Source organism: Setaria viridis, chromosome 7, assembly GCF_005286985.2.
Source record: "Setaria viridis chromosome 7, Setaria_viridis_v4.0, whole genome shotgun sequence".
Taxonomy (NCBI): domain Eukaryota; kingdom Viridiplantae; phylum Streptophyta; class Magnoliopsida; order Poales; family Poaceae; genus Setaria; species Setaria viridis.
This window is the reverse complement of record NC_048269.2, coordinates 15,001-33,971: the sequence shown is the minus strand read 5'-3', so window position 1 is coordinate 33,971 and position 18,971 is coordinate 15,001.

The window sequence follows — 18,971 nt, the reverse complement described above, 5'->3', positions numbered from 1 at the left end:
GAAACCCATAGAATCCCGTTTAAGCAATCACCTATGAATTTGGACCAGTGGTCGGGCACTTTTAGATCTTGGCCGAATGAAACTCCTGGCTGGAAAGAGTGGTTCCAAAGAATGGCCAACTCCAAGAATGTTCAATGGGATCAGTTAAAAATCGGCCAGTGCATCAATCTATCCTTGTCCCAGATGGAGAAAAATGAGCCCTTGGTGATAGCAACTTCTTACTTCTGGTCTGACGCGCTTAATGCGTTCCTCTTTGGGCACGGGCCCATGACCCCAACTTTGTCTGATGTTCTAATGTTGATCAGCCTCGATATTTCCTCCCCCGATACACCCTTCAATTATCTGGTCAAGCCGACCCATCGGCTGGAAACGAAAGGAATCAGCTGGTGGAAAGGTTAGATCAACAGAAACAAGAGGACCAGGACAATTTTAGAAAGAGAATACGCCGCCTTCTTGATGATGTGGCTAGAGAAGCACTTTTTCTGCGGCAGAGCGGTCGGCCCTTCTTCCAACACACAAGCTCTGGCCGAAGCCCTGTCGAGAGGATCAAGTGTTCCTCTAGGGAAACACCTATTGGGATCGGCCTACCATATGATGCACCAGATCGGCATCAAATTGTCAAAGGGGGAGCCGATTGGTAACCCTGGTGGCGCCAACATCAAGTCAGAGGAAAACCCCATCGTACGGTGCCGATGCACCTCTTTCAGCGAAGCAGCATCAGCTTTCCCTGGTTGTCAGTTCACTGCCACCCAGACAGCCGAGTACTTCAGATGCTTTTACAACGGCTTTAGTGAAGAATCTACCAGTTGGTACCCATACCAGAGAACAGAGCCACTTTTTGAGCTTCCCTTCTATTATGATTCGACATCCAACACCTTTGACAATGACCTCACAGACGCCTTGATCAAGCCAGGGATCTTACTAGCGAACTTCTTCTCTGGGAAGGATTCCCCAACTTATGAGTTTTACAACCCATTAGTTGCAGCATGGCAGTTCAGCCTCGGTCAGCTGCCGATTCAAGTTTACTTTGCCGGCCGTGCAAAATTCCGGGACGAGCTCACCAAGGGTCCCGATTACAATCGGTTGTGCAATCTAGTGCCAGACTCCAACACCATCGATCTAAACAAATGGATAGTGGCTCCTTTTGCTGTCCAAATATTCAAACTATGGTGGGCAGAATGGAAGCAGCACCTCTTTTGTACATCCCCTGCAACGTATTGCAATGATCTGGGCCCCGACAATATCGATCCAAATGCAGAGGTACATGCTCCCTTCCCATCCAGTTTCAATATTATTTCTTTTTATGTTACAAATTTGCCGCTAATTCTTGTTTTTCCTTTTGCAGTCTGAAAGTCGACTTCCTCCAACGCACAGCCGGAGTGGTAGGCCGATAGAGAATCGCTACCCATACACGCCATTCCCACTCATCGGCTATCATGCCCCATCCATTGAAGATATCACCACCGGCCAATCAAAACAAACGTTGAAGAAAACTTCAAAGAAGACGAGTCGCCGAGTGCGTGCTCGCATAGAATTAGCCGATCAGTTGGTGGCGGCATCAGCTGAATCTTTAGTTGCGCCAACTCTGCCGATTGTTGAGGAAGTCGATCCCCAGGCTGCTACGGAAGCTAGAGCGGCTGCTGCATCATTGCTGGTAGAAGCTATTCAGGTAACCTCGCATATCTCACATCCTCCTAAGTATTCTGTCGATATTAACTTCTCCTTTCTGTCAGGCTGCACAAATCGCCCCAGTGCAACCTCCGCAGCAATCGGCTATATTCCAGGCAGACACCGGAACACCAGCAATTCCTCCCACCGAGGTAAAGAGTCTCTTAACTCAATTTTTATGCTCAACCAAAAACTAACCGATTTCGATGCAGGCTACCCCAGGCACATCGATTGTACCATTCCAACAACCATTGGTCGGGCGACTTTTTTTTTCACAGAGGTATGGCAGTCATTATATATCACCAGACTTAATCATTTGCATTATACTTAAAAATCTGCTCCTTGTACCTTTCCAGGAAGCTGGCCTGAGCAGAGCACTGATAATCGTCGAATCTTCCTCTTCCGATGAACCAGTCGCGCCAGTTCCCGAGATGAGAGCAGCACTCCCGCTGGCGCAAGCAGAAGAAATTCGCTTCAAAGAGGTAAGAATCCTGTCACCCAAATTGGCCGATTTCCAATTACTGTCGGCTAATCCATATTTACTTATTTACTCTTTCTCAGGAGCAAGATACCCCCAACAACAGTCTTTTCTCTTTTGTGGTCACATTTTCTGATGATGAAGAGGTTGCCTCACGCCAAGTCGCACTGAGCTCGATCCCTGATGACGTCTGTGCCAAGCTTGAGAGCATACAAACCCTTCTCCAAAATGACATCAGCCGATTAGTGGAAGACGCCTCGCCGATTCGGCGGCTTTTCAGCGACATTAGAGGCCGAGTTCCCGAAGAGGCAAAAGAGGCTCTTGCACCCGCCGCATACATTGAGTCAATGCGGGTTCCAGTGTTCAGGGCCTTGCGTCACATGGCCAATCGCGCCAAATTAGCGAAAGCCTGCGAGGAGAAAGATTCCTACAAACATCAAGCCCAAAAGGTACATCACTGAATTAGTTTCCTTGAAAGCTCTCGCCCGGATATTGTTTGTGCTATAGATCGCCTTAAACGGCGAAGGGCAGAGCTTGCCAAGGAGATGGAGCAGGTGACCAAGGCCATAGCCATCGAAGAAAAGAGAGTTCAAGACCTCCCGTCTGCCATTGCCGAGCTGAAGCAGGAGAGGCAAAACCTGGCCCATGAAGCAATAAAAATCCATCGTCATATGCCAGAAGTCCCTGGATCGGCTGATGATGACCAAAGAACCTTAGACTCGGCCGATCAAGTTAGGCAACAAGCGATCACGGCTATTAATGCCCTCCTCGGGTGAACTGTAAAAGTACTGAATGCTTTGTAAACATCTATGTCCTTTGGCCGTTGACGTGTGGATTCAAACCTGAGCCGTCCTTCGTGGTAGCCTTTTATTTATTAACCCTTTTACTCCGATGGGACGCGTCTTACCATCCCCTCATCCCTTTCCTTCTATAAGTATGAGGCTCCGTATCATTTCTGAAGATATTCACATCGCCCTTCCTCTTTTCCCCTGGTAGTTTAATCTCCATATCTTCAGACTAGGTGCGGACATGTCTTCTTCCTCTTCTTCTTTCTCCGTCAACTAGGTACGACATCTTCCTTCGTTCCTCCGTCTGGTTTTTCAATTGATCTGATGCCGGGTGGCTACTTGCTGCCCCTTTTCAGCCGAAGCGCCTTAGTCCTGAGCTGGAACGAGTGATCGAGGTCATGCATTAAGACGGACCGTTGTCGTAGGCGGACAGAGATCTGATCAGGGCTCATCGCGAAGAACTCAAAGATCATGTTCCTGCTGATGTCCCGAGGGTTTGGGACCATATAGATGCCAACTGCTCCAGGCGGCCGCCAACTGAAAGGAGTCATCCACTTCCTCGCCCGGTCGCCCTTGAGGATGCTGCGGCGGGGACATCCCAACCACCTCTTGACAGGAGCCACCCACTCCCTCGTCAGGTTGAGGTTGAAGCTGCGATGGAGGATCTGGAGGAAAAAAGCATCCGCCTCTTGATAGAATTAGGTCGGATCGAGAGGGAGATTAAGAAAAAGCGTGGTCAATAAATGTGTTGGTACTTTTTGTTCTAAGGATGACTTGTACTGTGTCGGCCATGTACCCTGTCGTTTGTACCGAACAATAAATCGGCTAGATCAGTTGAATGTCTCGTCCTTAAGGCGATGTTATTTCTACATCGGCCATACCAACATGAGCCAATAGGAGTTGGCCACGTCATCTTGATGCACCTTATCATCAGTTACACATCCACCCATATACTAGGATAGTATCTTTTCAGATATCTCCTATTCAAGTCCCTCACGAATTCCTCTCCTTTGATAGTTTCCAGTATATACGCATTTCCCGGAGCGCATCGGCCAATTCTATACGGCCCTTCCCAAGTGGGCGACCATTTAACGAACTTGGGATCCTTAGACCCTATCGGCAACACCAACTTCCATACCAAATCTCCTTGAGAGAATTGATTGACCTTGACTCTCTTATCGTACCACCTGGCCACCCTTTTCTTGTTTTGTTCAATGCTGATCAGGGCCCTTAATCGCTGACCTGCCAAATCGTCGAGCTCTCCCTTCATGAGGAGGGAATAGTCATCGGCCGTCAACTAATCTTGAAGCGATGTGCGTCTTGACCCCATCCTTAATTCCCAAGGCAATACTGCCTCGTGACCATATACCAATTGATAAGGAGATATTTTAGTGGCCCCCGTGGCAGGCCATCCTGTAAGCCCATAAAGACTCAGTCAAACATAGGTGCCACTTCTTAGGTTGCTCTTCTATCTTCCTCTTGATCAACTTGATTATCCCCTTATTGGACGATTCAGCTTGACCGTTAGCTTGAGCATAATACGGAGAAGAATTCAACAACTTAATTACCATATCGGCGGTGAACTCTTCGAACTCTCCTGAAGTGAACATCGTCCCTTGATCAGGTATGATGGTTTGAGGGAGACCGAACCGATAAACAATGTGGTCCCTTACAAAATCGACCATAGCAGCCGATGTCATGGCCTTCAATGGGACTGCCTCCACCCACTTCGTAAAATAGTCAGTGGCTACTAATATGAACTTGTGTCCCTTGCTTGATGGAGGATAAATCTGTCCGATGAGGTCTATTCCCCAACCTCTCAATGGCCATAGCTTGATTATCGGGTTCATAGCCGAGGCTGGTGCACGCTGCACGTTGCCAAACTTCTGACAGTCTTGACACCCTTTATAATATTTAAAGCAGTCTTCGAGTATCGTCGGCCAATAAGACCCGTTATTTCTAATCATCCACTTCATTTTGTGAGCCGACTGGTGAGCTCTGCACACGCCTTCGTGGATTTCTTCCATCAGGATCTTTGCTTCTTCCGTTCCCAGGCATTTGAGCAGAACTCCATCAATTGTTCGATAAAACAAATCATCTTCAAGTAGCAAATATTTCGTGGCTTGAAAACGCACTCGCCGATCCACTTTGTTGGATGGATCCTTGAAGTAATCGGCGATCTCCTTTCGCCAATCGCCGGCCGCGAGCTACACAGTCATAGCGCCTTGAATCGGCCGATACCCGGACGCGTGTTGGGCAAGCCTATTGGCCTCTTCATTGTAGTTTCTGGGAATATGCTCAATAACCGCGGACTTGAACCCTTTTAAAAGTTGGAGGCAATCTTCGTAGTAAATTCTCAAGACGTCATCTTTGCATTCGGATCTCCCCGTTAATTGATCTACGATGAGCATGGAATCCCCAAAAATTTCCACAGCGTCGGCTTTGATCTCTCTTAATAATTGAATGCCCTTTAAGACAGCTCGGTATTCCACCTGATTGTTGGTCGCGGATGCTTCTATCGGCAGAGAGAAATCATAGCTTGCCCCCCGAGGTGATATGAGGACAATGCCGATTCCTGACCCGGCCCCACATGAAGAACCATCGAAGTATAGATTCCATGGAACTGGTTCAACGGCAACGATTTCCGGTCCGCAATGCTGAGCCACGAAATCGGCCATGACTTTCCCCTTGATAGCTTTGGCCGATTCGTACCTTAGGTCAAACTTTGATAGAGCTAGGATCCACTTTCCAATTCGTCCTTTCAGAATTGGCAATGATAGCATGTACTTTACCACGTCATCCTTGCATACGACTATGCACTCTACCGATAACAGGTAGTGCCTGAGTTTGGTACATGAGAAATACAGACACAGGCACAACCGCTCTACCGGGGAATATCTTGTCTCAGCGTCCAGAAGTCTTCTGCTGACATAATATATTACACGTTCTTTTCCTTCAAACTCCTGTACCAGCGCCAATCTGATAGCTCGTTCGTCGGGCGACAAGTATAGTCTAAATGGCTTGTCAACCTGTGGCGGGACTAATACAGGTGGCGAAACCAGATATCTCTTGATGTCTTCTAATGCTTTTCACTGTTCTTCTCCCCACACGAATTCCTGATCGGATTTCAACTTCAATAGAGTGAAAGCTTGAATACGCCCGGACAAATTGGATATGAATCTTCTGATTAAGTTTACTTTGCCGATTAGGGATTGCAACTCAGTTTTATTCTGTGGGGTCACAACCTTGTTAATGGTAGCTATGATCTTCTGGTTGACCTCTATCCCACGCTCATGAACCATGAATCCTAGGAATTGTCCGGCCAACACACCGAACGCACACTTGTGTGGGTTCATTTTCAACCCATGCTTCCTTATGCATTCCAATACTTCTCGCAAATCGGCCAGATGTTCCTGATGTCCTTTTGACTTGACCACGACGTCATCGATGTAGATTTCCACCAATACACCAATAAGTTTGTGAAAAATATAATTCATAGCTCGTTGATATGTGGCACCGGCGTTCTTCAACCCAAAGGTCATTACTACCCACTCAAATAAAACAAGGTGGCCCGGACACTTGAAAGCCATTTTCGAAATATCTTGTTCGGCCATTAATATTTGGTTGTACCCTGCATTACCGTCCATAAAACTGATGACTTTATGTCCTATGGCGGCATCTATCAAAACATTGGCTGTCGGCATTGGATATCCATCCATCGGCGTTGCCTGATTTAAGTTCCTAAAGTCGATGCATACGCGCAACTTCCCGTTTTTCTTGTACACGAGTACAGTATTAGAAATCCACTCGGTGTAACGGCACTACCGAATAAATCCTGCTTCAATCAGTCTTGTAATCTCGGCCTTTATATCAGGTAGAATTTTAGGGTTGCATCGTCATGCAGGCTGCTGATATGGCCGATATCCTAGTTTTATAGGCAACCGGTGTTCGACAATGGACCGGTCTAGACCAGGAACCTCATGGTATTCCCAAGTGAAACAATCTTTAAATTCTTTTAATAAACTTGTTAATTTACACTTGTATTCGGGATCCAAGTTAGCACTAATATACGTCGGCCTTGGTTTGCTACCATCTCCTAAATCCACCATCTCCAACGAATCGGCCGACGTAAATCCATGCCCAAGCTTCCCGTCTTCTCGAACGAACTGATCCATCTAATTTGATCCTTCAGAGCCAACTGCTCAGATGGACTATAGGCTAAAATCGGACACTTTTAGGAAATCGGTGTCCCAAGTTCTACCGGATATGCACTTGACATTTTGGCAGCTCCACTGCTGCGCATCGGCCGCAGCAACACTATAGTTGGAATCGGCGGTGACTATCTCGATGTTGTTGCCAACCCATTGTACGAGGCATTGGTGCATTGTAGACGGGATGTAGCAATTCGCGTGTATCCAATCGCGACCAAGCAACATGTTGTAGGACCCTTTGCCATTAATAATAAAGAAAGTAGTGGGAAGGTTCTTACTGCCAATGGTGAGGTCGACGCAGAGCGCCCCGCGGGCGGGAGACACATTGCCTTCGAAGTCTTTGAGCATCATGTCCATCTTGGTCATATCTTCATCGCTTTTGCCCAATTTTTTGAACATGGCATATGGCATGATATTGACCGCGGCGCCTCCATCTACGAGTAGTCTAGTGACAGGTCATCCGTTGACGTGTCCTTTGAGGAACAGAGCCTTGAGATGTTGTCATTTTTCATCCTCCGGTTTCTCAAAAGTGGCTGTCATTGGCTCCAAAGCCAATTGCGCCATCTGCTCTTCCATCCTTGTCGTGTCGTCCCGATCGGCGGGAGCCATGAACTCCATCGGCAAGATGAAAACCATACTGACATCAGCTGCCGATTCCTGATTGTCGGCTTCCTTGTTGTTGTTTCTTTTGGGACGCTAGACTCGAGACCTGTCATCTTTCTTATCCACCATCTGCCTCTGTTGTTCTTCTTATTGTTCCCATTAGCGCAGACGCTGGATCCTTCGTTTCTAGGATTTGGTCAAGCCATCAGGGCACCACCTGGGGTTCACTGGTTTGACCGGCGGTCTTGCACGTTCCCAGTCTGGTTCCCGTCCTAGGGGGTTTTCGTCTGACACCTTTGCGTCGGCCATTTCCTATAGCCAATCATGTGCGCTGGTTCTGCCCCCCAGCCGCTTGTGCTGGTCAATGCTGCCCCCCTGCCGATCGTACTGTTCAGCTCTGCCCCTTGGCCGATCATACCGGTCAACTCTGCCCCCCAGCCGATCACGCACTGAAGGGCGCCGATCCTCCTATTCGCGCCAATTTCTGCTGATTGGCTCTAATCCTCTGTCTCTAGAACGTGACCTCTTGGATGGGTGGTTGTCGTGATATGGACCATTACACTCTGGGCAATTATCAGCTGATGGTAATCTGAGGTTATTTTCCCAGCAGTGGATGAAAAACGGGTACCGCCAGTGATCTTCGTGTCGTCGCATCATCTCTTCTTGGTATCTCGAATTTTCTTGCTGTCGCTGGTACTTGCTGAGTAAGAATTGGGATGTGATGGGTCTACGCGATCTCTCCGATCCTTCACCATCGTCTTCGACCTGTCTTTTCCCTTTGACATCTTCCACCGTAGCCTGATTTCTGGGGTCCACGGCGCCGCTTCTCTTAGCCGATTCTGACGTCAGCACCTTGGTTTGAAGCACATTTCTCCCCGTATCAACCATGTTAGTGGGGAAATGATGCTAATCAATCTTCATTGGCTTTACTGGCTTTGTTGGGAACTCGAACTTGAGTCTGCCTTGCTCAATGGCCGATTGTATCTGCTGACGGAAGACCTTGCACTCGTTTGTGTCGTGAGATGTGGCATTGTGCCACTTGCAATACTTCATCTTTTTGAGCTGCTCGACCGATGGGATCGTATGATAAGGTGAGAGTTTGATTTGACCCTCCTGAAGAAGTAAGTCGAAAATTTTGTCGGCCTTTGATGTGTCAAAACCGAACGCTTCTGGTTCCTTTTTTCCGAACGGGCATGATATCGGCTTCTTCCCCTTGACCCATTCTGCTAGGCCGATTTCTGCCTCCTCCTCAGATTCAGATCCCTCCAAGTATGCCACTTTTTTCTGAAAATTTCTCCGCTGATCAAAAGAGCGTACTTCTTGTCCGGCCAATCAGTGAACGATCTGACTCAAGCTTTCAAAATCCTGGGAAGCGTACTTCTCTTTGATGTGTGGCAGCAGACCTTGGAAGGTGATATCGGCCAACTGCGCATCGGTCAGGACTAGGGTGTAGCATTTATTTCTGACTTCTCTGAACCTCTGCATGTAATTGGTCACTGGTTCGTCGCTCCTCTGCTTGAGGCTGGTCAAATCTGAGAGTTTCATCTTGTGGACTCCTGCATAGAAGTATTTGTGGAATTGTTTTTCCAAATCAACCCAAGTAACAATGGAATTAGGCGGTAGCGTGGTGAACCACTGGAAAGCCGATCCGAACAACGACGATGAGAACAAACGCACCCGCAGAGCATCTTGTGCGGCAGCCTCTCCGCATTGGATGATGAACCTATTTACATGCTCCACAGTTGAAGTGTCGTCCAGTCCCAAAAACTTGGTGAAGTCAGGAACTTTGTACCTATGGGGAAACGACAGCAGATCGTAGGTTGGAGGGTATGGCGTCTTGTACGTATAGGTTTGTACCTTCAGCTTCAACCCGAATTGATCTTGAATCACCTCCGCTATCCTTGTTGTCCAATCCATTTGCTGCTGATGAACAACTGGTTGAGGGATCGGCGCATGTTGATGGATCAGCGGTGGGATGGTTGGGTGGTGGATCAAAGCGTGTGATGGATATTGCAGCAGCGTGGCCGGCTGAGCAGTTGACAGCTGGTGGCACAGCAAATCTGCCATCCCATCGTACAGCGTCATCAGCACCGCGCTTCTGAGTATTTCCGTAGCGTCTGCCCCCCTGCCGATTTCTAATGAGGCCGGTTGATATTGTGGGACCGTCGGCCGAATGGCCGATTGGAATGATGCTTGGATCAGAGAGCCTCCATAACCGGCTGATAGGTCCAGAACAGTCGCCGTTGTCGGTGCCCCCCAAGGCACTGAGTTTGAGGGCAATGATTGCACGGAGGAAATCTGGGCAGGCTGAGGCAGTGCTTGTGATTGAAAATATGGCGCACCGTTGTATCCTGGAGGCATTGAAGGCAATGGAGTGTTGTATCCTCCATGTTGTGTCGGTATCGGCTGAGCAGCCGAGTGAGATGTGCTTGGTAGGCTCCTGACTGGGGTTACAATGGGCGGGGCGTACGCTGGCCCCTGATATCCTTGAGCTACCCCATTGGCTAGGGAACTGATGACGGCATTGTACACCGTGTTGGTCATCACCGGGGATTGGTCGATGGAAGCCTGATAGACGGATTGTTGAATTATATCGGACATCTTGCCCGAGTCCTCAGTGACGGTGATCTGGCGGGGAGTTGGAAGAGGAGCTTTCTTGACGGTCTCCCCGCTTTTGGTACGACTGAAAGATTGCAAGCATGTCTTCCTGTATTGCTCCATGTGCCTTGCCAACCCTTCTTTCTGGTTGTCCTTGAGATCTGCTTCCATCACCTCAATGACGTTGTCTTCGGAGATTTCAGCAGCTTTCGACATGTTGGATGTTGAAGTGGTCCCACCGGGCGTGCCAAAAGTGTGTTGGCGCTAGAAATCGGCCGATGGCCTTCAGCGTCGGACACACGACCCGGGAGAATCTGCTTAGCTGCTGTTCGGGTGATCGCCCTGGTGCGGTTCGCGTGGCGTGCCAGTCAATCTGACCTGTTGATTGACAAGGAAAGAAACGTGTTAAATTCCAGGGGTTTCGATCGGCTAAAGTTTGGATCTGTCTCGAAAAGCGTATCAGCGAATCGACCAATTTGCTATAAAGATGACCGGCTATAATACAACCGATAATCATGTAGCGATTGTGAAGAAAACTACTAGAGTAAACTAGACAAAGCTACGGATGCAACACTTGAAGTAGATCTAATCGGCTATACGATAATGATAAATAAGAATAATAATGACAAAGCAAACAGTTCAAATCTCAAGCTGGATAACTGGTGATAAAACAAAAACAATAGATGAAACCTATAATTTTAGTTAATATCGATAACTTGTGAATAAATCTAAACGAAACGATAGTGATGCACCCGAAGTTAAAGCTTAGATGTTACTCGATAAACAGAACTTACAGAATCGGTCGGAGATCGTGTCGATGCAGCCCTGCCAACCCGTACGAACTCATGAAGAAAAAAGTATTGGCGAAGTCGCCGACTTGAAAGTAAAGTATGATGAAAAAGTAGATTGTTTTGTATTGATTGATGTATATTTTTTACAAATCTCTAAAGATGGCTATTTATAGCCTGTTACAACTGATTTCCTAACCGACTAGGATCTATCTCTAATTTTAAACGAAAACGAATATTTACAAGCACAACTCGTATCGGAGTTGGTTATCATTGTCCACAGGCCAATCTTTCTCTATCTTCTTTCTCTGGCCCACCATACCCATATTGGCCCAGTTTCCCCATCGGCCAACCTCCACCAACTCCATTTGCCAATCGCCCGAAACATTGCAGCGCCAATCGGTCGATTCCTAACTGTAGCACCAATCGGCCGATTTCTAATTGTAGCCCTTAAGTTCGCCGCATCAGCCAATCTCTTCCTTCCCTGACGCCGATTCAAAACATGTCAAAATCCGGCATCAACAGTATCAAAACAAGGACAACAGGGACGCCTACTACAAAGAAGTAGGTAAACTGGAAAACAAGTTCTCAGGCTTGGAATTTCATCATGTCATCTGCAATAACAACGTAGCCGCTGATGTATTATCAAAAATGGGCTCGACTCGTGCAAAAGTTCCAGCAGGAATTTTTGTACACAAACTCCATAAACCGTCTTTACCAGAACAAGTTACACCATCAGTGGTCAAGACTACAGAAACTAATCGGGAAATTATGATGATAGAAGTCGACTGGAGGTCACCCTTCATCGACTACATCAAAGACCATAAGTTACCATCTGATAAAAGTCAAGCTGAGCAAATCTCCTGACAAGGAAAAAATTACGTTCTAGTCAGAGACAAACTCTACAAAAAAAGTGCATCATTAGGGGTACTCACGAAATGTGTCACCCGAGAAGACGGCCAAGAAATCCTGGAAGAAATTCACAAAGGGGTCTGTGGCAACCACGCATCTTCACGAACAATCGTAGGCAAAGCTTTCTGAGTGGGCTTCTACTGGCCCATGGCGTTGGCTGATGCAAAACAAATAGTCCGAAAATGCCAAGGCTGTCAATTCTTCACTAAACAGCAACACGTCCCTGCCTACAAACTAGTCACAATCCCTCCAACATGGCCTTTCGCTTGCTGGGGGCTAGACATGATAGGACCACTACCAACTGCGCTAGGAGGTTTCAAATGAGTACTTGTGACCATCGACAAATTCACCAAATGGATCGAGGTCAAACCAGTCACTTGCCCCAAGGTAGATCGAGTCCTCGACTTCTTGGACGAAATCATACACCGTTACGGTTTTCCAAACAGAATCATCACAGACCTGGGATCCAACTTCAACAACCACGACTTCTGGGAATACTGCGAGAATAGTGGAATTGATGTCCGCTACATCTCAGTTGCTCACCCACGAGCCAACGGACAAGTCGAGCATGCCAACGGCATGATACTCGAAGCTCTCAAGAAAAGGCTATACGATATCAGCAATACAAAAGGAGGCAAATGGCTCAAAGAGCTACCTAATGCTCTGTGGGGACTACGAACCCAACCATGCAAGACTACCGGGTTCTCCCCCTATTTTCTGGTATATGGCTCAGAAGCTATCTTACCTGCGGATGTCATATGGCAGTCTCCTCCAGTCGAACAATACGATGAAGGAATGGCAGAAGAAACAAGACGCACGGATCTGGACAGTCTAGAAGAAATGAGATGTGTAGGATTAGTTCAATCAGCTAGATACCTCGACGGGTTAAGACGATACCACAACCGCAATGTTAAGGAGCAATCCTTCAACTTAGGCAACATGGTTCTCAAACGAATCCAGAACACATCAGGGTTGCATAAACTCAATTCACCATGGGAAGGTCCCTACATCGTATCCAAGGTCACAGGACCCAGATCTTACAGACTACAAGAACTTTTAGGAGAACAAGTACCATATTCCTGGAATATAGAACATCTCTGTCACTACTACCCATAGTAGACAAATGTAATTGAGCCTTCGCCCCAAGCATCTCAAAACAAACTCATTCCAGCTACTCAGAGCCGACAGCCCGACTACCGACTGCAGATGCTCTACTCTTGACACACGACTTTATCAAAGGTCAGCAGGCACCACAGCCTCAGTATGAGTTCCAAAACCTCAAAGGGCAAAGCAATTTTTTACTCGAGACTGATTCAAGAAGAAAATTTTGAAGTTACATGTGATTACTCATAATAGATTAAGGGTACCCAAAATAAAACATAACAGCACAGCAAAGACTACAAGCAATTTCCTACTGGCAGTCTGCATTTAAGCCTCAGGCTTTTACAATATCACAAAGCCACACAAGCCTAACGACTACTACAAAGTGAAGGGTCCACATGCAAGGAAGCTGCGCAAAATGCAGCCATATCCAGGTCCTCCTCCCAAACAACACCAGATACTCCTTCACCGCCACTACCTCAATAGTAGCAATGATGAATCCTGAGTGCTGCATAAGGGAGAAAAAACAAGGCTGCTCTCTTGCTAGTCGCGGCGAGCCGTCCCACACTGGATGACACACCTCCACCTCTAATAAGAGAGCCGAATAAAGACCGCGACACTCATCACCCATCACTCGTGAGTTCCAGCATGGACTTAGCTGGATCACGAGCTGCAAGATGAGGCACGCGACGAACCCTCCTATGAGGATTCTTCTAGCATCGCGGCTATCCCTACGAGCGCTAGAGTCTGTGGAGGGAAGGTGGCTCTAATGTACGAGGAATCTTCTAGCACCGGAGTACTCTTTGAAGCTTCTCTACAATCAAATAACACTAGTCGAAAGCAGTCCATCGCTACTCAAGCCTGATTTTGATCGACTTCCATGGCAGTCTATTTATAGACAGACACCACAACCACCACCCATCTCGGGAGTTACTATTCGCTCGTGACAAGTACTGACGAGTCAGCAAGATGCCCTCTGACCCTATTCACGTGAATGCATTCATGCCACAAAAAGACAAAAGAAGTACAGTACACCCGTGCACCCCTCGAAGAGTAAAGGGACAGAATACTTTTAAAACAGCAACGACAATAATTGACGACCGCACAACTACTCAGGTGGCACCCATACTTGCTTCAAAACGACAAGAAATTGACAAACAATCACTCAATAGAGTTCAAACAAAATTCAGAAACTCTCTTGGGTAAAACAAAGTACTCGACAGATTACAAGGCTATACAAGCCTAAGGATCTTCCAAAGATACAAACTCAGACATCTTGGAAGCGATTGGCTTAGCCTCCTCAAGATATTGCGCGTAAGCATCCTCCGTGCAATTCCGAGCAACACCGTCACCAGCCACTGTTAAATCTGCCCTCAGGTAATATGACTTGACCACTGCAAGGACTTGTTTACAAACAGCCTTGCAGAGGCCAGCAACCTTACCCGGAGTAGTTTTCAGCTGCTCGACTAATGAACGGGGCTTCGCATCATCCTCAAGAGGAGCAATACAACCAGTAGACGTCGAGGATGGTACACCACCAGAACCCGAAGGAACGGTAGGGTTCTCCACCAAGCGGAGTACTTCTTGAAGTATGGACATGGTGGCACCAAGGCGACTAGTGTCAACCTCGGATACATCATCAACAGACAAATCAACCAAGGGAGCAGAAAGAGTAGTCGAAGGACAAGACTCCACTCCTACATCCACAGGGATACTATCCTCCGCATCCCTGCATCAAAACACAAAGTCATCATATGCCTTTCAGAAAAATCGACAATACGATTACAAAGAAAAGACTTAAAAACTCACCGGGATGAACGCGGCGGTAGACGGACACGTTTTTTCTTGGTGACCGTCGGTCGAGTACTCGGCACCACAGGGTCAGCTCAAGGTGCAATATTTTTGTCAAGTCCTGCAAAGACAAAGATAAGACTATGAAAACTTCAGACTAGCAAAAATAGTCAGAAAAAACTCACCACTAGCGATAACATTGGACAATAAGGAGCCAGCAGGTAATCACCGGCGATTCTGCCTTCGCAACATCTGCCACCCCAACAGGCAAACCTAAAACTGCTTGGTCAGGGATCGGCAACTCGGTAGCCGACGGGGTCGGGACTGCTGGCTCGGGGGCTGCTCTAGAGTCTGCAAGCAGCACCCCCACCGGCAATTCTTCAACAGACGCAACACTAACATCATCCTTGGCGGTAGCGACTACCTCACCAGAAGTAGCCTCATCACCACCAAGAGTCACGTCAACAATCTTCTCAGTCAACTAAAATTATCAAAGGATTACAGGACAACTCTACCAAAAATTACCAATGAATGTATGACTATGTACCTTGGTACTCTACGACCTCTCAAGGGTTAAACTCGAGGTTGAAACAGACTTCGCAGCAGGTCTGTTCTGAACTACTCGCCATTTTTTCGCAGGAGGAGAAGGCTCGTCTTCTGAGTCATCAACGACTAACTCCTCCTCAGAATACGCCAGATAGCCGAAGAGAACCCGGGATTGCAAACGAGTTGTTACTCAAAGATATCCCAACATCTCGAAAAATACAAGTCAAGCAAAAGAACACACCTCTTGTGGCCCATACCAACTATCAAATTGGCGAAGGACTCCAAGAATAACAAGTACTCCCTGATAATTCCTGAACAACTTTGCTAGCAGTGCCTCCACATCATTATCAGATATATCATCAGGAGACATACGCGACGGGTCATCAAAGCTCGAGTACTCCGAACCCGAGTGAGCCTGCTGTTGCAAAGGCTGAACTCTCCTCTTGAGAAAACTGGCAGCCACATTAATGCCAGTCAAACCCAACGACTTCAATTCAGTAATCTAGCTCAGTAGGTTGGAAATCTCAGGAGTATCCTCAGGCTCGCTCACCCAGTTCTCCGCATGCTTCGTCAGGCTCGCTCACCCAGTTCTCCGCATGCTTCGAGGCATGACCAGGGAGTACCGGCAAACGAGGGTCATGATTCCCAAAATAAAACCACCTCCTCTTCCAGTGACCGTGCAAGTCAGTCAAGTTGTAGTCAATATAAGCGTCCGAGTTCCTGAGTTGGAAGTCGGCGCCTCCAAAAACTTCTATCCTAATCGCACTAGGCTGAGGCTTACAACGAAATAGTTTCCTAAAGAGCTCAAGACTAGGAGGAACACCCAGGTATACTTAACACAAGTGTACAAAGATGGACATATGAAGCACAAGTACTCAAGCGAACCAACTGAAGCTTATAGTACTCGAGGATACCTCTGAAGAAGTCAGAAGCAGGCACTGCCAATCCCCTCTTGACAAAGTGCGCAAGCATGACCATCTCGTTTGGATGCTCGTCAAACTGCCACATGTTGCCAAAGGCACGCCTCCACTCGAGTTGAAGCCTCGGCTGCAGAAGTTTAGCATCAACCAAAGCTTGAACAGCCGCCTCCCTCTTCACAGAATTCTGCCAGGTGATTCTAGGTGGCGGCGGCGCAGTCTGGTTCATCGGACCGCACTTCAGCGCTGGCAGCACTAGCTCCTTCCCCTTCCTGGATTTAGATCTCAACTTACCCGCCGCCGCAGCCTGGCCTTGAGTCTTCTCAGGTTTCTTCCCCATCTTCTTGATGCGCATCAGACGATCTCGGAGACAGCAAAGAAGAGAGGAGTAAACCTCTGATCTTTCTCAAAAAGCAAAGCAGCAATGGCGCTGGCGGCACTAGAAATTGCGACGGCGCAACGAGGAACAGGAAAAAAGGGGGAAGGGACAAAATAGATCTGCTAAAAAAGAAACGTAACCCCAACCATAAGGGGGCTCTCCCATTATATCTCCATCACCTCCGAATTCCAAGCGTCAGTTATGCAACGGTCAGATATAAACCAGATTTATGGCCATAATATCCAACATCTACTCAAATCAAAGGGTTTGACCACTTCATCGACAACAAAGAAATCACCTAAGTGCTCGGGGGCTGCGGATACCGTACCCGCTGGACAAAGTTTTCTTTTTTAGACTACTGAAAGAGAAATAGCCAGAAGGCGGGATTGACCCTAAGCCTGACTCTTCGACTCAATCTAAGGCTCGGGGGCTACTCAATATGGAGTGGGATTGTCATCGCACTACCATATAGTTTCTCAAGACAGAAGCAACTCGAAGGAAAAGAAGAGTACCTTCCAGCCACGTGACAGTACTCAAGTACTTAAAGACACTATAACCATTATTGAGAACTACTTGGATGGTGGTCTCAAAGTACTCAGAACTGTGACGCTCAACTACAAAGTACTCGGGGGCTTGTCAGGCATACATCCTAGGCCCACGAGTAGGCCCTGTGCGGCTCACTAAAGGGCGTACTCGGACATAATCAAAACTAGGGGGGCTACACGGCAAGAAGCGTATCCCACTCGGACTAGTTAGGTGTGCACATGGAAACTACTCGACCTACATCGAGTAGAACTCTGTAATCATACCCGACTAGGATTCAAACTTGTAACCCTTCCCTCCTGAGTATATAAGGGCGGGCAGGGACCCCCTCAAAGACAACTCTCACAACACATCTAAGTTCAATACAATCAACTCACATGACGTAGGGTATTACGCGATCTAGTGGACCAAACGTGTCTAAATCGTGTCCCTTGCGTCACCATTGACTCCTTGATTCTCGACGACACCCACCGCACAAAAGACCACCTAGGGTACCCCCTAGGCAGGTTGCCGATCTAGAACACCGACAGAGAGTAGGATCAGCATTTCCTATCTCAAAGCCTTTCCTTAGGAGAAAATCCTTAAGGCATTCATACCATGCTCTTGGTGCTTGCTTAAGCCCATAGAGCGCCTTATGGAGCTTGTAGACATGGTTGGGCAATTTTGGATCTTCGAAGCCCGGTGGTTGCTCAACATATACAACTTCAGAGATTGGGCCATTCAAGAAAGCACTCTTGACATCCATTTGGTCTAACTTGAAGTCATGAGGGGTGGCATAGGCTAATAGTATGCGGATAGCTTCTAGTCTTGCCACTGGTGCATAAGTTTCCCCAAAATCCAATCCCTCAACTTGAGTGAATCCTTGAGCGACCAACCTTGCCTTGTTTCTTGTAACCCCGCCATTCTCATCTTGTTTGTTGCGAAACACCCATTTGGTTCCAATCACATTTTGCTTGGTGCGTTCCACTAAGGACCAGACTTCATTCCTTGTGAAGTTGTTCAACTCCTCTTGCATGGCCATCACCCAATCTAAGTCCTTCAGTGCCTCATCTACCTTAAGGGGTTCCAAAGAGGAATCAAATGAGTAATGTTCACAAAAATTTGCTAAACGAGAACGAGTAGTTACCTCTCTTCGGATGCTTCCTAAGATGTTATCCACGGGATGATCTCGTTGGATACTTTGATGAACTCTTGGATGAGGGTTGGAAGCTTACAGCTGAATCAAATCCTCATCGTTGGCTTGATGTTGATCACTTTCCTCAGAATTTTCGGAATTTTTCAGAATTTGTTCGAAAATTTCCGCACCTCCGAAATTTTTCAGAATTTTTTCGGACATTTCTGGACCTCCGGAACTTTCTGGAACACCCTCCGGAGATTTTTGAAATTTTGAGGTCTTCGAGTTTGCAGCGATATCTTTATTGATTGGCCCATCAATTGTGTCATCAACATCTTCCTTCTCTTAAGGCTTAACTTCTCCTCTGGCCATCTTCTCAGTAGCTCATGATGGAGGTTCTTCATTGCCTACAATATTTAGATCAACTTGCCCTAATTGAGAGCCGTTAGTTTCATTAAACGTTACGTCACACGCGACTTCAACACAACCGGTGGTTTTGTTGAAGACAAGATAGCCGTGAGCGTTTGAGGCATA